Source organism: Heterocephalus glaber, unplaced genomic scaffold, assembly GCF_053883595.1.
Source record: "Heterocephalus glaber isolate CG9 unplaced genomic scaffold, H.glaber_assembly_v1.0 deba00001497, whole genome shotgun sequence".
Lineage (NCBI taxonomy): Eukaryota > Metazoa > Chordata > Mammalia > Rodentia > Bathyergidae > Heterocephalus > Heterocephalus glaber.
Genome location: NW_028258320.1, coordinates 68,885,768 through 68,908,378, shown reverse-complemented (window position 1 = coordinate 68,908,378; position 22,611 = coordinate 68,885,768). Strand labels below are relative to the sequence as shown.

The following is a 22,611-nucleotide window of genomic DNA, read 5'->3' as shown; positions in this document are numbered from 1 at the left end:
AGTCACTTGAAGATGGTAGGACGGATTTACTGGCCTGAGCAGTGTAAGTAGGACACTTATGAGAGCTCTCAGTATGATTTCCTTCATTAAACAGGTTGGGGAGACCCATATCCCCCTGAGAGACAGTTTGGAATCTAAGGAGGGGATCATCCATGATATCGATCTTCTGTTTGGGGGATGCTTCTAAAGGACCGTATCTGTTGGGCCTTTGAAGATGGATGGTTTCTGATAAAGAGCCATAAAGCCTGAACAGAATGGATTTCAGACCAATTTTCTAGTCTTTTGCAGAAAAGATCTAGCTGAAGAATAGTATTGTAATTTAGGCTTCTACTCAGTACCCAGGTGTCATCATGTCGTAGGTCATACTGGTGCCAAACAATATTGCAGTAGAAGATAAGTTGCCTTTTTTTTTTTTTTCAGATTTTCAGAGTGAAATCATTTGCTGTTCTTAAAGATACAGCCTAATGGTGAGGTTGCTGCAATGGCCCGGGTGCTTCCTTGTGCTTCCTGGGGTGTATGGGGAGGAGAGAGAAGAGTAGGTCTGGGGTCCATCTAAGGTCATCCCTGCAGAAGGATGGAGACTCACTGAGCTCAGGGGTGTCCCTTTAGAAGCTCACGTTACCTCCCAAATGTCTCTTGTGCAGTGAGTGACACCAGTGCTTCCCTTTTTTCTTTAGACCTTCCCATAGTCTGTGGCTCACTATGACTTATTAACGACCAGCTTGGGGTCCCTACTTGTTCCATCTAACTACTTGAGAAGCAATATCCCTCCTATTTGTCCCCATAATCAAATACTTTGACAATTTTTTTAAGTTAGTAGAGACAGAAGCCTATTCCTCAGCATTTAAGAAAAAGCCTTGGAAATGTCCAAGTGCAAAGGTTGAGTCATTCTCTGTTGATGAAAATATTCCAGCTCTACTTCCACACACTCCAAGTATGTTGAGTTTACCTTTATTATCTGTTGTCTTTGTTGCACTCAGGCCTTCAGGCACATGTTCCTAAATATCCTGAATATTTTGTTAGAAGGAACAGGGAGGGATTTGCTCAATTTTAGAAGGAATAAGGGAGGAGGCCTACGTGTTCCCTAAAAGTGGAGACCATAACTTATAGATAAGGGTGAGATTTCCTGGTGTCCATGAGGACAGTTGGGAATTGTGGCAGACAGGTGAATTTGGATGGCTCCAGAGGGTTTTAGGAAATGAGATGACCCCCTGAGATTTTAGAAACTTAAGCAAGTGGCTCACTAAGGACAGCTGAAGATAAAAGACTATTGAGGGGGAAAAGCCCAGATGAGACTTTGACTATGGTGAGCATTATGAAAGCAGGAGACCAAGTTGCTGAAAGCTGTTCTCCCCAAAAGAATGAGAAAGCTGAATAAAGTATTTGGAAGAACAAAAGTGTGAGAACAAAAAGAGACATACTAAACTTTAAGTCATACACACATTAAATCTACTCAAGGCATGGAAGTTTTCTTGCACTTGGCAGAGCCTAAAATGGTCTGTTCCACGACCAGGTTATCCCGTCATGGGAAGCTTTAAGTGGTAGATGGCCTAGTAGCTCTCATTGTCTGTCTTGTGCCCGCAATAAGCAAGCAAAAACACAAAATGGGAAGAGTAGAGAAGAAGAAAATATTTCTTCTGCAGTTGGTCTTAACTTCCTGTCTGGTCTGAAAAATATTACTGGTCTCAAGGTGTATCCATTTTCCTACAAGTGACTGAAGCCTATCCTTCTTTATAGCAGAGTAGGACTCCATGGTGTGTAAATACCACATTTTCTTTATCCATTTATCTGTCGATGGACATATAAATGAGAAACCCAGGGTAAAAATAAAGAACAAAATAAAAGATAGATAATCAGAAGTAGGGAGTGATTGTTCTTAGCAAAGAAGGGATTTAAATTGCTTGATTTTTCACAAAATGTAAATGAAGAAGTAAAATTAGCACTTTTCTGATTGGTCATGCAAACAGTACTAGATTCAAATGAGGGCTAGAAAATATTGCTTTCTGATTAGGTTCATACACAGTGCACAGGAGCCATGGGGTCATTTTGAATCTTGTGTTTTGTGCATGTGCTCTGGCTTTTATAACCTTTGATATACTTCACTCAGTTTGTCTGTTTTGCCCCAGCTGTAATCTCCTTCCTCAAATAAGGCCATTCATTTTGGTGCAAAGGAAAAAGGCTTTATTCAAAGCTAGTTATGAGGAGATGCAGGGGGCTATTTTCTTCAGATCACCACAGATATGTTAGAGCCTCTTATAGGAAGCAACAGAAATGGGCAGGGGGAATACAAGGGAACAATTACATCCACAGGCTTGCTTTGTCCTTCCAGCCCTCTCCTCCTCTCTCCTTTTCCTATAGAAAGGAAACTGGTTTTGACACCCTGGGGCCAGCATCTACATAGTCTGTCACTTCATCCAGGCTGAGAAGAAGAGGAGTCAGTGCACTGAACAGGAGGAAGTTTGGAGAAGCTGCTTATCTCTAAAAGGAGAAGCCACTTTTCCCTAATAGAAAAAACATCTAACTTAAAAGTTCATTTTGGGCCGGGGATTTAGCTCAGTGGTTCTGCTGCCTGCCTCACAAGCGCAAGGACCCGAGTTCGATCTCCGGTATCAAAAAAAAAACCCCCAGGAATAAAAGTTTATTTTGCCTTGCCAGTTACATGTCTAAGGAGGACCAGTCATTTAATTTAGTCTGAAGGGTGAACTCTACCCCACTGAAGTTTTAGATGAGTATGTAGGGGTTCTGCCAGGAGCAGGGCTGGTCCATACTCACCAACTTAATCTCTCCATTCCTGCAAATGAGGGCACTGAAGAAACCCCAGCTGTCTGCCAAATCTCTCACTCAAGTAGTCCATGTACGGGTCTGGATCATGGACCAGAACTCCATAAATAACCTGACATCCTCTTGCGGGGAAGACTGACCGGTTTGTGCCCTGCTGTATTTACTCTCACTGCCTCCGAGCAGAGAAGAGGGGTCAGGTGTGCAGGGACTGTGTTGGGTTTAGAAGCCACAGGCACCTAGTCTTCAGCGGGTTCCTACAGCTATACCTCTGTTACTGGGTGGTCTCCTTTAAAAGTGGCTTGCAAAATACACCAGAAAACACTATGTGGCTGAACTCTTTTCCTGGAACAATATTCAAACCACCACAGTTTCCCACTTTCTATCCTTTTCAGAAAGAACTCTTTTTTTTTTTTGTACCAGGGATCGAACTCAGGACCTCACACTTGTGAGGCAGGCGGCAGAACCACTGAGCTAAATCCCAGCCCTCTATCCTTTTCATTTTTGGCCTTTTCCTTGGCCTAGCTGATTGTGCTTGTTGCTGTATGAGTTTTGCACCCTCTGTTAGCTCTGAGACTTTTCCAGCCTAGAGTTAGGTTTTCCATTGTAACCAGTTCCCTCCCTCTGGGTTCTTGTCCTGAGAATGAAGAGGACTGATGCTGACAGGACACAGCAAGCAGGAGGGAGGGGCTGCAAAACAAGGACGTTGTAGATGTTCAAGTCCAGAGACTTTTATGCAGGCTTCGGCGTGAGAAAAGTCCTGGGGAATGTGGGAGAATTCAGATAACCAGTTGTCACTGTTGCTGTTGCCAGAGTTTTGATGTCCAGAAAGCAAGCTGTATTACATGTTTATTCTTTGCATTCCAGCTCTTTGAAGCTTTTTCTGATTCACTCAGGGACTTGTCCTTTGTTCTTTGTGCTTTAATTTTCCGAGGTTTCTCTCCAGCTCATCTAGGTCCTAGGCTTTAGTTTACTCAGTTTATTTAATTTACTGTTACTCAGGCCTTTGCCTAACTTGCGTATCTTCTATCTCCTGTTCTCACCATGAGCCAAATATTGGGGATGTTTCACCCAATCTTGTGATTTTAGTTTTTTCATGTCAGTCACCATTCTCCAGGGCCTAAGCTCACTTGTAGGGCGGGTGCTCATTGTCTCCTTGGCCTAATGTTGTAGTTCTTTCTGGAAATATAAGATAAATGGTAGGTTTTCTGTTCTCTCTTGCTACCTATGGAGGCTGACTGATTTAGTTAAGAAGGCTTCCCACCTCAGTTCTGCCCAATCCATCTTCTGCATGTTCTTCTAAGGCAGGGAGCAGGGGAGCTATTTTAGATGACTCCATGACCGAATCCTGTCTAACTCTGGAGGGAAAATCTGGGAATTATTACTTCTGTCCCCTTCAGTTGACTGAGTTCAGAACATCTGTCTGCTTACGCTGTATCTCTGGGCAGTATTAGCAAGGTCAGCATTCCTAAGAGTAGGCTGAGGTTTCTCTTTCATGTTCTCTTCCCCCACTGGGCTCTCATTATTGTTAGGGCCAGAACACACTGCTTCTGTTACTTATCTTCCTCAATACAAACATTTAGGGTTTCACCAGTTGCCAGCTCACTGAAGTTGCCATTCAGTGATTTCCTACAGTTTCTCAATCTCCTCACACAATTGCCACTTTGTTTGGGTGAATATCTTGGAGTGACTTATGAGTTCTGGCTGCTTGTAGTCTGTCCTCTTTCACTGCCTACCTAATTTAAAAAAAATTAATTCATTTTAATTTGAGTTACATTTTAATATATAGTAATTGTACAAATTAATGGAGTTAATTGTGATATTTCTATACACGTACACATTATACATCTGTCATGTCCATTCATCCTCCTTCTTCCAGGATCATGCCCCCTCCTTCCTCTCCTTTCCTAGCATCCTTCCCAATCCCTAAAAGTCTCTTAATTTCTTTCTATTTTTCCCCCTCCATACCTTTCCCTGTCTACAGTGTACACAATTCCATTTCATACTGCTACAAGTCTGACTTATTTATTTCCCTCTATGAGTGAGCACATTTGGTATTTGTCTTTGGCTTGTTTCATTCAACATGATGTTTATCAGTTCCATCCATGTTGTTACAAATGACAGAATTTTATTCTTTCTTTTGTTGAGTAGTATTCCATTGTATAAATATGCCACTTTTTAAATCCATTAATGTGGTATCTGGGTTTATTTATCTGTGTTGATTCCATATTTTGGCTAATGTGAATTGTCCTGCAATAATCTTAAGGCCTAAGGTGTTTTTTTGGTGTGAAAATTTAATCTAATTTGGGAATATACCCAGGAATATAATTGCTGGATCACATGGTAGTTCTAACTTTAGTCTTTTGAGGAATCTCCATACTATTTTCAATAATTTATATTCCCATTAACAGTGTATAAAACTCCTTATCTCTCCACATCCTCACAAGCATTTGCAATTTCTTGTCTTTTCCTTGATAGCCATTCTAAATGGCATGATATGATATGTAATTTTTAAAAATTATTTAATTCAATTTTGTTTAACAGAAGTAAAATTAAGTATACATATTAATGGGCTTCAGTGTGATGTATTAATATATGCATACAATGCATACTGTTCAAAATTTCCCATTGTTTATCCCCTGAAGTGCTCACTTACAAGTTGATGCTTTAGCTCCCATGTATGAGAGAACATGCAGTACTTGTCTTTTGGTGTCTAGTGTTTTCCACATAACACAATGTCTTATGAGCTATTGTGAATAGTAGCAGAATTAATACAGGCGTGCAGATATCTCTTTAGTATGTTGATTTCATTTCTTTTATATATATAAGTAGAAGTGGGATAGCTAAATTATATGGCAGTTCTATTTTTACTTTTTTTTTTTGGTACTGGTAATCGAACTCAGGACCTTGTGCTTGCAAGACAGGTGGCAGCACCACTGAGCTAAATCCCTGGTCCTTCTGTTTTTACTTTTTAATGAACCTCTATAGGTTTTCCAAAATGGCTGTACTAACATTTTCACTGAAAGTTCCCCACATAATTTGAGAGAATTTTTGTCATGGAAAGAATGTTGTACTTTGTCTATTTCTGTGAATCAGTCTTGGGTTGTATGTATGGAGGATTTTATCAGTTTCTTGTAGATTATTCAATATGTAGGTATCTAAATATTCATCTAATATCTTTTGATCCATTGTATCAGATGTAATGTCTTTCTTTTTCAGTTTTTATTTGATTCTTCTCATTTTTTCGTTAGTCTAGCTAAAGTTTTCCAAATTTTTATTTTTTAAAGGACCAACTCTTAACTTTCATTGTTCTTTTTTTTGCTGTCTTTCTCATATTACTTTTTTCTTTCTGCTTTATTGTTTATCATTTCTTTCTTTCTGGTAACTTTGGACTGTACTTGCTTCTTTTTTTCATTTTCCTTGAGGTATAAAGCTCTATTATTCACTTGATTTTTTTTTTTTTTTTTGGTACTGGGGATTGAACTCGGGTCCTTGTGCTTGTGCAGCAGGCGGCGAAACCACTGAGCTAAATCCCCAGCCCTTGATTTCTTTTTTTAAAGCAAGTGTTTATTGCTGTAATTTTCCTTCCTTAAATTGTCTTGCTGCATCCTATAATTATTGTTCATGTGTTTCTAATTTTAGTTGTCTTAATGTATGTTTAAACTTCTCTTTGAATTATTATTGTAGTTTAATGGCATTTTTACATATTTGTGGATGTTTCAATTTTTAAATATTTGTGGATGTTTCAATTTTCCTTTAGTTATTGATTTCTACTTTCCTAACACTGTGGTCAGAAAAGATGCTTAATTTGAATTAAATTTTCTTAAGTTTATTAGAATTTGTTTGTGGCCTAACACATATCCTGGAGAATATTCTGCATGTGTTTCAGAATAACCTCTATTCTGTTGCTGTCGGATGGAATGTTCTGTAGTTGCCTGTTAGGTTTGTTTGATATAAAGTGTAGTTACAGTTCAGTGTGTCTTTACTGATTTTCTGTTGGAATGATCACTCTGTGATTGAAAGTGAGAAACTGAAGTTTTCTACTATTACTGTTTTTAAGTTTATCTGTTTTTCACATCTATTCATATTTACTATTATATGTAGATGCTCTAATGTTGGTTTGTATATAGTTACAATTATTATATCCATTTAATTAATTGCCCTCTGTCATTATATAATGACTATCTTTGTGTTATTGGTAGTGTTTGTCTTAAAATCTATTTTGTTTAATATTAGTATAGCCATCCATGATATCATTTGGTAACTGTTTGCATGGAATATCTTTTTCTATCCTTTTTCCTTCTCTGTGTGTCCTGAACATTAAAATGAGTCTCTTATAAGCAGTATATTGTGGAACCTTGCTGTCTTTCTTTATTCTGCCGCTCTATGTGTTTTGGTTAAAGAATGTGATTCATCTAAATATATAATACAGTAATTACTTACAGGTAAGGATGTACTAATGCCATTTTGTTGTTTAATATTTTCTAGTTCTTTTGTTGCTTTTCTCCAGTCTTGCTGTTTTTCTTAATAAAGTCTTGTATTTTTGTGGTTGTATGCTTTTTTCGTTCATATTTGCCAGTGAGTTCACATAAAACATTTGATAATTAATATTTTAACTTAAGCTAATAGCAACTTGAGTTCAATAATGTGGAAGAACTACATTTTCTTTCCTAACTCTATACTACATAATATTAATATCATAGTTACAGCTTTTTATATTGTGCATCTTTTAACAAATTATTATGGCTCTATCAGTACAAATTTAAACTTTTGTATTAGAGTTAAAATGATTTGTACACCACTATTCCTGTAATTGAATATTCTGAAGTAGATTATATATTTACCATTTTCAATGAATATTTTCTTATTTTTTCATGTTGTTATTTATCATCCTTTCATTTGAACCCTAATAACTATCTTCATCATTTCTTATAAATCAGATTTTATAATAATGAACCCCCTTACCTTTCATTTTAGAATGTCTTTATCTCATTTATGAAAGACAGCTTCACTGGGTATAATATATTTTGTTGGCAGTTTTTTCTTTCAGTAATTTAAAGGCATAAATCTCACTGCTTCGTGTCTTGCAAGATTTCTGTTAGGAAACCCACTGATGGGCTCATGGAGGTTCCCTTACATATGATGATTTTCTTATCTCTTGTTGCCTTGTAGATTCTCCGTTTTTAAAAATTTTTTAATTTTTTCTCCATTTGTTTTTGACAATTTGCTTTTAACAGTTTGGAGCATAGCAATTTGTCTTTATAGTAGGGTTTGGTGGGTCTCATAGGATGTGGTGTCTAACAGGGTTAGACTAGCAGGGGTAGATACTCTGTTTCCTGGAAAGACTTGCTTCTTTCTGGCACCTTGGTTTTTAAGGCTGATGCTGGTATGAGGATCCATTTTGAGTTCTGCAGTGGGCTTATTGCCATACATGAGGACTAATGTGGCTTCTTCTAGGTTCCTGAGGGACTCTTGCTAGATCTCAGGAAGTCTAGTAGGTGTAGGTTCTTTGAATAAACAGTGTTAGGTCTTTGGGTAAGCAGTATTTTCTCAGTTTATATCTAAGACAGACTGGAACCAAGTCACAAGGCTGCTTCAGTGCCTGCATTTGTGACCACATTCTTCAGACCTGTGTCTCAGGTAATAAATGTGTTTTTGTCCTGGAAGACTCACAGGGAGGTAGATGAGCTCTCAGACTACAGTTGAGTGGTATTGGAGCTTAATCATAGGGCTATTGCAAGATTTACAGTGGGGCTAACATCAGTGGGTTAGTGATAAGTATTTATCCTGTCAGGTACCCAGGAGGGCTTTGTTCCCAGACTGAACAAAGAGGGGCTAGAGCCTAGATCCAGGGCCATTTTAGGATCTGTGGGACTGGCAAGCTTCTCCTAGGAGGTGAGATAGACTTGTCTTCCAGTGGGTCACTGGTTGGGCAGAGATATTTCCCAACTGTAGCTGAAGGGGTCTGAGCCCAAGATCCATGGCTGTCTCAGGATCTCCTGTGGAACTAAGTCTAGAAAGACTGACAATGGTAAGTATCAATGACTCTTGCTTTATCACTTTCCTCAACAGTTAGAATTACTCCCAGACCACAGCAGAGAGGAGATGAAGCTCAGGTTTAGTGCCTTCTCAAGATTCGCCTGCGACAAGTCCAGCAAGACTGATACAAGATAAACAAGTACTAGCAATTTGGAAGAGTAGAATTTTAAACTATGTGATCTTTATATTAGGAATTCTTATTGTATTTGAAATATAATCTATAATATATCTCTATTATTTGATCAAGTATAATTATGCTTGCATAATACAAAGGATATTAAATTGACATGATCACCTAACCTCCAGAAACTATATATATATGTGTGTGTGTATATATATATATATATATATATATATATATATGACAGTAATGATGTAGCAATAAAAGCATTTAAAAACATAAAGTGATTTTAAACAAGTACTGCCAATGACTGCTTTTTGGTTCCATGTGTCTAAAGTATATTCTTTATATATAACTTGTTTGAATTATGTTTAATATCTTTTTATCCTTATTTTTTAGTTTCTTTCTAAGTTGATATTGCAACTTTATATTATTGGAGACAGTAATAGCATGTGACCACATTGTGTTTCTCTAGTGTATATCTAGGCTATAAAATCATCACCATATAAAATTTCCCAAACAAAAGGCCACTGCAAAAGATTTCATATGTGCTTATTCAGCATAAAGATAGCTTCAAATGCTGACAACAACAGAATAATTTAAAAACTGTCATGAAGTATAAATTTTAAACAATTGAATTTAAAGTGCATTTCTGCTATTTTACTCTGAAATATAATACCATGAGGAAATTCCCTCAAAATGAGCTCACATAAAAGGTGTTTTAATGCATTTTTCTCAGAAATTATTCAAGTTAGAATACACTGATAATTCTTTTAAGAAACATTGCAAGCATAACTATTATCAAGTTCTGCCATAGAGAATAAATGAAATGTTTATCCAAGTTTTAAAATATTAATATGCATCTTTTTAAAGTGAACTTCTGAATGCAAGACAGTATTAATTTGAAACTGCAGTTTAATATTAAAGGATGCCATGACATATTCATTCATTATTTAATAAGTTATATATTCCCAGGGTATCCTAGTGTCCCTTTTACTACTTGATAATAGTTTCCTGTATTCTTTGCAATTCTCCACATTATCTTTCATTTTTGCAATTCTCACATCTTGTGTTTCACAGTTAATGGTACAAACTGAAAGGAAAATTATGGAGGATTATTTAATAATTTTATGAAGAACAAATAATTTTTCATAGGAACATTTATGTTTAAATTTCTTCTAGTAAAAGAAATGATTAGAAATCTCCTTGTTAAAATCTTATTGTATGTGTTATGTGAGGTGTGTATTTACTTTATTAGTCATCTATTTTTCAAAGGTAATAAATACAAGCAATGAACAAGATGCTTAGTGTTATATAGTATTTTGTATTATAAACACCAATTATTTAAAAATATTTATTTAAATATAATTTATATGCTATAAAAATCACCATTTCAAAGTATACCATTCAATCATTTTTGGTGTTTCCCAAAGTTATGCAATGATAAGTACAGTTTTACGTTAGAATGTGTTTCCCCCAGTAAAAACCCATATCCATTAGCAGTCACTCTCCTTATTCCTTTGCCTCCCAATCTTGCTCTTTCAGTCCTAGAAATTTGTGTTCTACTGTCCATCTCTATAGTTTGCATTATTTTGGAAATTTCGTACAAGTGAAATCATGGAATGTGTGATTTTTTTTGTCATTGCATTTTCCATGTAGTAAAATGTTTTAAAAATTGATCTGGGTTCTAGCATGTACTAGATCATATTTTCATTGCCTAGTAATATTCAGTTGTGTAGATATATCATATTGTATCTATCCATTTATCAGTTAATGGGTATCTGGGCTGTTGCTACTTTGTGGTAATTACATATAATGCTGCTATGAACACTGATATATACATTTTACTGTGAAAATACATTTTATTTTCTCTTGAGTATGTATGTAGAAGTAGATATCCTGGATTATGGATTAAATTTAATATTTTGATTGACTACCAAACCTATTTTAAAAGCAGCTTTACAAGTTTATGTCTCAACTAGCAGTTCACAAGGCTTCCAGTTTCTCTGTATTCTCATAAGCACTTATTATTGTCTACATTTTTATTATAATCATCCTAGTAGGTAACAAGTGGTATCTAATTAAAGTTTATATTTACATCTCCCCAATGAGCAATATGTTGACTGTCATTTTTCTGTGCTTATTGGTCCTTCATATTTTTTCAAATAGTGACTATTCAGGTCCTCTGTTGGTGCTTTTAGTTGTGCAGTTTTCCCTTCAATTCCCTTCCCTTCCTTCCCCTCCCATCACCTCTCCCATCTCCTTCCCCATCCTCTCCCTCTCTTCCCTTTCCTTTCTCTTTCTCTTTCCCTTCCTTTTCCTTCTCTTATTTTTTTGGTGTTCCTTCTTGGTGTCAAAACAACTGTGTAAATCACTGTTCTAAAGACTTATTCCTATTTTCTGCTGAAGGCATTATAATTTTAGTTCTTACATTAGGTCTCTTAGCCCTTTTGATTGAATTTTTGTGTATTCTATGAAGTAGGTGTCCAACTTTATTCTTTTGCGTGTGCATATTTACCTGTCCTAGTTCCATAAGGGGTTTATTACTGAACTCAATTCTATTCCATCGATATGCATTCTGTATTTATGCCAGTTTTATATGTATTTATTATTGTGTTTGTAGTAATGTTTGAAGTAGAGATGCCTACATTCTCCAAATTTATTCTTTTTTAAGATTGTTTAGGCAATGTGACTTTTCTTGTAATTTTGTAGGTGTTTTAGAATCAGGTCATCAGGTCTACAGAGAAGCCAAGTAGGTTTCTGGTGGTGATTATATTAATCTGTTAATCAAATTTATTGATCATCTTACCAATATTAATTCTTCTTATCCATGAACACGGAGTCTTTCAATTTATTTATGTTGTGTATAATTTTCTTTCAATAAATGTTTTATGATTTCAGCATAAATGTTTTGTATTTCTTTTCTTATTTTGTAAGGCTTTTGTTACTTTTGGTACTACTGTAAATGGAATTTTTAGTTTCCTTTTCCTATTGTTTATTGTTAGCATATAAAGTATGGTAGACTTGTATATTGATCTTATATCCTGTAACCTTGCTTAACTAATTTATTCTGATGGTTTTTAGTGGGTTTGTTTGTACAATATTGTGTCACTTGTGAATAGTAATAACTACTTCTTTCTTGATAATTTGGCTAGGTTTTGTTTTGGTTAGAATATCCAGTACATTGATGAAAATAAGTAGCAAGAACAGACATTCATGTGTTGTTGATTGTAGGGTGAGAAATGATTCAGTATTTCACTATTATGCTATATTAGCTGTGGTTTTTATTTAAAAGTTTCTTTATTGGGTATCAAAAATTCCTTTGATTTATAGTTTTTTGAGTATTTTTAATTGTGAAAGACTGGTGGATTTTATAAAATGAATTTCTGCATTTAGATATTCTTATTTTTATAATTGGCCTCTTTTTTCTCAGTATCATTATATAATAGTCATTGATTTTTGAATGTTCAACCAAGTTTATATTCCTGGGATGAACTCCATTTGGTCATGGTGACTCCATGGATGAAGTCCATTTGGTCATCTCTTTATATGTTGCTAGATCTACTTTGATTATTTGTTGAGGATTTCTGTGTATATATTCATAAAGCTTATTGGTCTATAGTTTTCCTTCCTTGTGATTTTTGGCTTTGATGTCTGCGTAATACAGTGCTACCTGCAGAAAATTTATTGTGACAATTTTTTGGGGGGGGGTCGGTTTGTGAACAATTGTTATTATCTGTCTTTGAATATTTGATAATATTTACCAGTGAGGCCATCTGGGCCTGAGTATTTCTTGGTGGGCAGTTTAAAATTACTAATTCAATCTCCAGTTTTTATTGATCTTTTCAAGTTTTCTATTTTTTTCCTGAGTCTGCTTTGGTAGTTTACATCTTTCTAGGAATTTACCCATTTTATCTGTCATCTACTTGTTGGTGTACAGTTGTTCATAATGTTCCATTATAATCGATTTTTAAAATTTCTTTTTCAATTTATTTATTTATTTTTGCTTAATTTCTTTTATTGGTACATTTTAGGTATACAATATGTTTGCATTTATCATTGGGTACTTGCACCTGTACATATTGTATCTTGGTTCTTATTTTTTCCCCATTCCCTGTCCTCCCTTCACCCTGTCTCATTTCTGTAAAGTTACTATTGATGTCACTTCCTTCATTCCTGATTAAAATTGATGTTTTGAAAAATTGAATAATCTTTTAAAATAGTAATCAAGAGAATAGTAATTAAAAAGTCTTTGCTGTTGTATGTCATAATCATGACACTGACAATCGACTGACAAAATCCTGTTATCTTTTATGTTTTTTGATTCCAGAAAAGAAATAACGCTTGCAACACTAAATATTTTGTTGTTACCATTTGTAGAAATGAGATTATTTCAGTATGAAAGGTCCTTTAAAATTAAAAATAGAGCCACTATGGTGGCTGTGGTGGGGCACAACTGTAATCTCAGCACTCTGGGAGGGTGAGGTAGGAGGATTGCAAGTTTGAGCCTAACCTGGATACTTTACTGATGTAGCAAAGGTGCTGTCTCAAAATTTTAAAAAAAGTTTTCTTTAAACAAAGAGGCAGAGGATATAGCTTAGTGCAGAGGCCCTGAGTTCAATCCCTTCTTTTGCAAAAACAAAACAATACAAAAAACACAACTTCCATTTTGATCCAATAGTACGTTATTGGGTATATATCCAACAGAATACTCAAGGAAGTGAAATCACATGTGGAAGAGATATCTTCACTCCCATGTTTATTTCAACAGTAATCACAATAGCCAAGAAATGGAATCAGCCTATCTGTCCATCAGCTGATAAGTGTATTAAAAATGTCAAATATACTTGGCCATAAAATATGGAAATCTTGTCATTTATGACAACATGGATGGAGCTGTGGACTTATGTTAAGTGAAATGAGTCAGGTACAGAAAAACAAGTACCACATTATCTCACTCATATACAGAATATTAAAAAGGTGATCTTACAGAAGGCAACAGTAGAATAGTGTTTAACAGAGGCTAGGGAAAGTAGGGGGTTGGAGGGATGCGGAAATGTTTGTCAACAGGTACTAAGTTACAGCGAAATAGGGAAGTAAATTCTAGTGTTTGATTGCAGAGTAGGACATTGATATAACTATAGATAATAATATATTTTTAAAAGTCTAGAAGAGACAATTTTGAATGTTACCACAAAGAAATTATTGAATGTTTGAAGCATATATACTTATTCTGACTTGAATATTATACAGTATACATGCATCAAAATTTTACATGATACCACATAAATATGTGCAATTATTATATGTCAATTTAAAAATTAAAATATTTTTTTCAAACTGGGTTGATGCTTATAAATTGGTTATGGTGAGTAAATTTATTTGGAACCCTTAGGAAATAACTAGTTCTCAGATATGTCTTGTAGATGTAGCTAGCCTTTGGGTTTTGAGTCTGTTGCAAGATGTACCTCCTCAATTTATTGGGGATGAGAAGTTGTTACCTACTTGGCCCAGCCCCTGGTTCTTTGACACTAGTATTGTTTATGACCATTAGGCAATCTCAGTTTTCTTATACAAGGAAAAGCAACTGATCAGAACAATTGTGTCACCTGGCTAAGGTAGTACAATCAGCAATAACAATAGCATCAAACACAGCCTAGAAAATGACAGACTGTGGAAACTATTAATTTTGTCACCTTTAACCATATGAACTAGATTTGTAGCTATATAAAAAAATCCAAAGCAAACCAGAAAATTGTATACAGTAAACAAGCCCTCAGTGTGGCGATTTTACTCTCAGGGGAGAACATTCAAAAGTGTCCAGGAGCAAAAACAGAGAAATAGAAGACAAAGAAATTAGAAGCAAGGCTGGAGGACACAGGAAGATTCAAAGAGCTTTGGGAAACTGGTGAAGAAGACAAGAGGGAAAAAGAGAAGGAAGACATGAAAAGAAGAACAGAACAGAAGGGAATGGAATTAATATGAGAAAATGAAAAAATGGACACAAAGTCTTTGTAAATAGGGAGGGATGGAGGGGTTGAAGAGAGGGCAAGGGAAGGGGGGAAAATAAGAACCAAGAGAGATTATGTAAAGGTGCAAATTTACAATGATGAATGTCATTATATTGTATACCTAAAATGTACCAATAAAATTAATTTAAAAATAAAAAATAAAAAAGAATAGAACACCAACAACAAAATCAGAAACAATGCTCACACCCATACAAAAACAAGAATGATGAAGAAAAAAATGAAGCAAAACAACAAAAACAAGGAAACGAAAAAAAAGGCAAAAAAGAGGAAGGAAACAAAAATAAAAGTTCACTTCAATGCATGTCTCTGCTGTCACTAATAGACAAAGTTGGCAGGCAATCCAGATCCATGTTGATCAATTCCAGCAATCTAGCTGTAGACCCACAATGGAGAAGTGGATCAACCCAGCAAGTTTGTACCTTCAGTTCCACCAAAATTCAGATTGGTCTCTGGCTGTTAGGCTGGGACTCAATTTGTTCCAGACACTCTGTGTGCCTCCTGCTAGCAGGAACCTGGCTTCCTGCCCGCTGGAACTCAGCTCTTTGATTTCCCACCGATTTAACTCAGCATCCTCTCCCTGACACTGGAGCCACTATATGGAGCCTGCAGCTGCTCTGAATTCCACGCTCCGTTAGCCCCTCTCCAAAATGGTTACCTGCCAATTGCCTTCTCCTGGGGGTACCTGCACCCAAATATCTCACCAGCCTTTGCGGTCCGCAGCGCACCCTGCTCTGTCCCATTGGCATGTTTCTCCATGAGGGCCTCGGGGTCACCAGTAGTTACCATGTTATAGATAAGCGAGTTAGAACAATGGAGATGCACCACACTGTCAGATTTGAGCCTGTTTATTAAGCCGGCAACTGAGGGGGGCTAGTGCCCAGAAAGTTCACTTGGAAATGGGAAGCAGTTTGATTTCTCCTTTTAAATCATGCTTTCAGTTGGAGAGGGCTCAGGGGAGAGCAAGTGGAATCTTACAGAAGCAGAACTATGCCTGGTTAGTGGGGAGGTGTGGCACAAGGAAGTTTCACACACTAGGTTAGCTACAAAACATCCTGCAACTGCAGCAAGTTTACTGCCAAACAGGATGCGGGAGTTTTGGGTGCTTTGTCCAAGCACAAGCACTTTGTCCAAGCTTGGGTACAAGCTGATGTTGATGCTCAAGATGGAGTCTGGTTGGCTATCACAAGCAAGCCTCAGCAGGTTTGATCTGCCCGTGCCACGCAGTGACTCAGGGCTCAGGAGGAAACACCACTTGACACTTCCTTCTTCTTTGTTGAAATCTCTTTGCTCTCCCTGTGGGCCTCAAGTCTCACTTTAGGTCCTTCCTGGGTCCTGGGGACTCACTTCCCTCCTTCTTCTCTTCCTCCCTTTGCTGTATTACAGTTTCTGGACACCAAATCTGGGAGAGGCTCTTTCTCTGCTGTTCACCACTCTGCCATCTTTCTGCGAGTCTCAGTCCTTTTATTTTTACTTGTTTTGAATTATTGGGCCTTAGATATGTCTCTAAGTGCTTGTAGTTGGTTCTGCTTTGTAAGATAGAGCAAGTAATGAAGCCTATTGGTGATTTTTTATTATGGATATATTATTTTTCTCACTTCTGTTATTTTTTAATATATATATCAACTTATACTTTTGGTGCTTCTTAGATTTATTTTCTCTTCTCTTTAATGTTTAAAAATATTCATGAAGATATACAGTTCTGTCCTAGTGACAAAATACTTTTTAAAATTTCATTTTATTGATATTGATAAATAATAGTTGTATATATTAGGTATTTATGAGGTACAATGTGATATATATATATATTAAATCCAGCTAATTAACAAATCATGTTACATTTTTTTTGTGGTGAAAACATTTAAATCTACTCAGTAAATTTGACATATACATTATATAGTCACAATTCTATACAATAGATCATTAAAGATCATTATTCCTGTATATCTAGAAAATTTTATTCTTTGCTTAAGTGTCTTTTTTCTCCATTATCCTCACCCCCTAGTCTCTGGTAACCACCATTCTACTCTGCTTATATTTGTTTGATCTTTTAAAGATTTGACATGTAAGTGTGTCATGTAGTACATTTCTTTCTGTATTTGGCCTATTTTACCTAGCATGATGTCATCATGTTTAGCCAAATGACAGAATCATTTTTTTTAAAGGCTGAATAATATCCTACTACATATACCTGTACCACATTTCCTTTATCTCTTCACCTGATGATGGACATCTAGGTTGCTTGCAAATGTAGCTACTGTGAATAACACTATGAATTTGAGAGTAAAAATATTTTTTTTTTTTGCATAGTGATTTCAGTTCCTTTGGGTGTTTTCCCAGTAGTGGAGTTATTGGATCACATGCCAATTCAATTTTCAAATTTCTGAGAAACCTTCATACAGTTTTCTATAATAGTTGTATTAATTTACATTCCCACCAATAGTATACCTGGGTCTCCTTTTCTCCATACCTTGCCAACATTGATCATACATTGTTTTTATCAAAACTTGACAGCTATTCTAACAAGCATGATGCAGTATTTTCTCTTGTTTTAATTTGCATTTCTCTAATTAATAATGTTAACCATTTTTTCATATACTCATTGACATTTGTATGTCTTCTTTTGTGAGATTTATAAGTTCTTTATCCATTTTTAAGTTTACTTCTTTGTTTTCATCCTATTGAGAGGAGTTCCTCATATGTTTTGGATATTAGCCTCTTATTAAATGTATAGTTTACACATATTTTCTCCCAGTTTGTGGGTTTTATCTTTATTGCTTCCTTTCTGTACAGAAGCCTTTTAGTTTGAATCTGTTCCATTTCCTTATTTTTGCTTTTGTTGTACTTTAAGGATCATATCTAAGAAATCTTTGCCCAGTCCAATGTTGTAGAGCTTTTCTTCCTATATTTTCTTCTGATAGTGTTACCACTTCAAGTCTTGTGTTTCAGTATTTAATGTATTGGACTTTATTTTTTTTATGGTATGAAATGAGTGTTCACCTTTTCCTGTGGATGTCCAGTTTTTCGAGTATGATTTATTAGAGACCCCCCGCATATACTTTCTTGGAACTTGTTTTGAAAATTAAATGTAAATACATGAGTTTATTTCTGGACACTATATCTTGTTCCAGTAGTCTCCATGGCCATTTTTGTCGAATTACCATGGTGTGTTGATTACTATAGCTTTGTAGTATATTCTGAGATCAGGTTGTCTGATGCCTCCAGTTTTGTTTTTTTTTTTCTTCTCAAGATTGTGTTGGCTATTCAGGATCTTTTATGTTTCCATATGAATTTAGCATTTTTTTCTATTTTGGTGAAAAATGAAATTGACAGGGATTGCAGTGAATCTGTAGATCGCATTGAGTAGTATGGAATTCTAATAATATCTTTTTCCAACATATATTCTTCTATTTATTTGTTGTCTACTGTTTTTTCATTAATGTTTAGACTTTTCAGTTTATAGATCATTTGCTAGAAAATCTGATTCTACCATCTACCAACATACTCCCCTGAAGTTTTTGTTTCTTTTTTTAAATTCAGACATATGCATTTATGGTGCAATTTTATTTATTAGCTTTTGATTTAATTGTATCATGGTCAGGGATTCTTGTATGATTTTTTTCTTTTTTAAAGGTGCATTAAGTTTCAATATATTAGTTTTCTTTGGTTTTATCTATGATCAGTTGTGTCCATGCTGCTGATAGTAGGTAAGGTGAGGCTTGGGTAGCAGCCACTAGATCAAAGGCACAAGACTACGAGCATCTTTTGCAAGAGAAATTTCTGAACAGGGAAAAGAAAGGGAAAGCCCATCTGAAGGAGCTGAGTATGAAGAGGAAGGAGGGTAGAGGGTACACAGGAGGAAAAACCCAAGAATTTTGGATGTGAAAAAAACTAGAGGACAAAGTGAAGTTGAGGAAAGATTATTATCACATTGGAGAAGGTTGCATATAATTAATTACTAATGGCAAGACACTTCTAGACAAAGTGATTGAAAAAAAGCACGGGAGGGATATTCCATATGACAGTTTCTGAAAGGATATCATTAGATTTGAGGTTTATAATCTGGTGGGAAACATAAGGCCATCTGAATTTGGATTTCTGTGCTGGGGCCATTGTAGGGGTCCTGTTGCAGAAACAACATGGAGGCTGCAGAAGGTGGAGGAGGCACGAGGGAGAAACAGATCCAGGAATTGAGCCTCCCTCAGGGTGAGTCCTAAATATCTCATGCCAGCTCCTGACTTGTGGTCAGGATCTAGACTGTCTTCCTTAGCCTTGTGCGTAGCGCTCTGGAAGCCAGATCTGCCTTTTGTCACCTGAGAGCCTTTCTATGGTATAGGGAGGTACTTTCTTGCTCAGCTTCTGGATTACATTGCAGCAGTGGAAATCTGCACAGTGGTAGAGGTGGCATGCTAGTCAGTGAACAGCTTTACTAACTCTCTGGTACCCTTAACCTGGAGGTCTGTGGTGCCAGGCTCCAGTCACTCTAAGCTGTTCAGATTTGAGTCTGAGTCAGTAAGTGGTCTTTTAGCAGCTTGTGTCTGTTTTTGTTGTCATTCTCATTTGGGTCCCAGGACCCATCTTCATAGAATCTATTGGATATGGTCGACAGACAGCTCAAAATGTTCTCTGAGCAGCAAATGGAGGTGGAATATTGCAGAGGGCTGCCCAGGTCCCTGATGCTCTCAGCTACACCTATGCTCTCCTAGGTCTTTATATCCCCAGTGCTCAATGCAGTCCCTGGCTCAGGGGTATCATAGATACGATGTTAGATGAGGGATGTGAGGACAGCCTTGATACTGATGAGTCTGTCTGTCTGTCTTATCCATAAGCCCCAACATCTCTAGGGAGTCAAGGCTGCTACATTGGTAATTCTGCAGCATCTCTGTCTCCAGAATCTTCTCAATGTGGTTTGAGAAGCTGAAGCCATCCCAGACATTTGGGTCCCCAGGGTCACTGAGCCTCAACTGAGGATCCTGAGTAGAGGCACCTGGAGGTACTGTCTTTCACTGCCAGCCCACCAGTCCTTCAGAATCTGGAATTTTGAATTTTCCACAACGTTCATATCTGGCCCCAGGACTTGGCCATTGGTGAGGATGAGGCCATGTTCTAGTCCTTGGTGGTATCTTCAGTGTATCGCAGGTTGCCCCATTTCTCATAAACTCTTCAGCCCAGCCTGTTGCACAGGCCTTCACTGGCCACCACTCCATTCTTGTCCCCAGGCTCATACTCAGGTTCTAGGCTGGTGTCCCAGGTGCCACCATCTTTCTCAGGCAAATGAAGATCAAAGCTCATTCTCATTCATCACATACACTGGTTTAAACCTGTTCTGGATACTTCTAGGATTCCAGTAGAAAGCTCGTGTCTCTGTTGTGTCCTCTAGAATTCAGTGTCTCCTTAGGAACGTCTAGGTGAGAAGCCAGGAGTAAGTGAATCTTTGTGGCTAAGGGTTGGAACTGGGTTGTAGGCTGCCATCAAGGAGGACTTCAGAGAAGAGACAAGGCAGTCAACAGAAAAGTACAAGTTTATGAGAGCAGGAACTATCCTAGGGAAGTTAAAGCAAGTCCCTTGGACCATAAACCACTGGAAAGACCAAGGTGCTATCCAAGGTGCTAGATATGTGTAATGCTGTCCAGGGGCCTCATGGAATGCTGAAGCTGTTTTTGTGGTGCCAATGCCAAGCACCCTGGGTATGCCAGGAGAAAGGAGGAATGGGACTCAGGTTCCCCTCCATACCTGAACCTCAGTCATTTCTTAGGAAGGACTCACGAAGATGCTGCTGAGGTTACTCTGAGTGGTGCACTGTAAGGGGAATCAGGCCCTCCTCTGCTCAAGTCATGGTATGACCTTGTGTGTGTCCAGGTCCAGCCTTCTCATTGCCCTAACTAGGCTGGCCCTTCTCCTTTTTGCCTTGTGCTGGTCTTTTGTTTCTAAAATGAGGAATCCTCCTTTGTCCTTGTATGACATTATTTTAAAGTATTTGTTACAGATATCTTCGGTTGCTAATGAAACATTAAATGTAAATGATTTATGCATGCTTATTTTAAAAAAAGAATTTGTGAACATAAATTTATGCTAGTATTTACTTCTGGTAGTCAGAGGTAATGAGATGGGTTAAGGAAACACTACACACAGACTGATACAAGTGGTATCACATTGGAATAAATCTTATCTTTAGATCATTTCATTTGTATTCATCATTGTTTGAGTTACAGCTTTATAAGCATAAAATGTATACACAATTTAAAATCACAACTGTAACTTTTTGCCTTCATGAAATAATGAATGATATTTCCTCAAAAAATTTTTGCTAACAAATATGTAATTGATAGGAGGCACAAGCAAGATTAACGGGATGTAATGAAAACACAATATTTTTCTCTGTCATTTTCAGAGTGTGCTCAGCAGAATAAATTTTTCCCTGACTTTGTATGAAATCCCAGACTCATTCTTATTTAGTATAAGGAATCCTGAAGAATTTAAATTGCAAACACGTTTAAATAAATAAGTAAAATTATCTAGATCAGGTGAAAATCAAAGCTCTGACCTACGTTGAAGCTACATTTCCTCTCTTTGTCTATTCCAAATGTTCTCTCTTTCTATTTGAACTCAGGACCTTTCTCCTTTACTAGACTGGTAACTATTAATTGTTGTTGTTTGAGGAGATTGAACTCAGGGCCTTGTACCTGCTAACACATGCTCTACCACTGAGCCACATCCTAGTTGCTAACTGTTTCTCATCTTTCTAGTGGGGAGGAAAAAATTGCATAGTCTTTTGTGGGAAGTACAGCTGTCATCTGTGGTTAAAATGCTGTATGTGAGAGAAGCGGTACTGCTGATCCTTTCTCACATAGCTGAGAACATATGTAAGAAGGGCTCACATAGCCCTTCTAAGACTTGGCTGGCAGGCAGTTCTCTTGATGAGAATGTCTTATCCTTTATTCTTCCTTCCCAATCCTGCTTCCCATTCAACTCCTTCAGTTGGAGCTCCCTAATGCTTGTTGGTGGTGCTCTTGGTCAGAATTTTACATAACTCCAGGTTGCAAAAGTATCCCTTTCTATCTTCTGTCCTTCCAACTCTTTTCAGTAGCCACAGCTACTCACACCTGAATAATTCAGAAGTCCTCTATTAAACGCCACCAAGATTCCAAGGAACTCACATCAAACCCTCTAAAGAGCTTAGGTGATGTCCCTCTCAGGCTTAGGTAAGAGGATAAGAAACCATTCCCTTGGACACAGAAGACTTTGTTGATAATACTAATTTTTCCCCTGAGAATTCTCACCAAATCTTCTTCCTCTTCCTCTTTCTGATTTCTTTGTGTACTCTATCTGGTCCAATAAAATGAAGATGAGCATCTGCAACTACAGATTTAATCTGTTCCTTAGAAAATGTTCAGATTGGTCTTGTACTGTATTTCATTCTGGTATACAGGGTCCATTTTTTTCTTGGACACTCAGTCAAAATATCAGTATGATTATCTGGTCATTTTTTACATTTGTTCATTAAATAGAAACATGTTAGCACACTGATATTTTAAGAAAAAACAAAATTTGAACATTTGGAAAATTTGACTCATCATTTTAATATGTTTATATATTTAGAATTGTTTAGTTAGATGGTGGTGTTCAAGAACACAGTAGTTCTCC

General features: G+C 36.7%; 1 protein-coding gene across 12 annotated transcripts in view; it reads left to right on the top strand.

The window, feature by feature from the left end:
- Atrnl1 (attractin like 1) overlaps positions 1–22,611 on the top strand; it is an 833,568-nt gene that overhangs the window by 275,450 nt on the left and 535,507 nt on the right. The gene's annotated exons all lie outside the window — the stretch shown is intronic.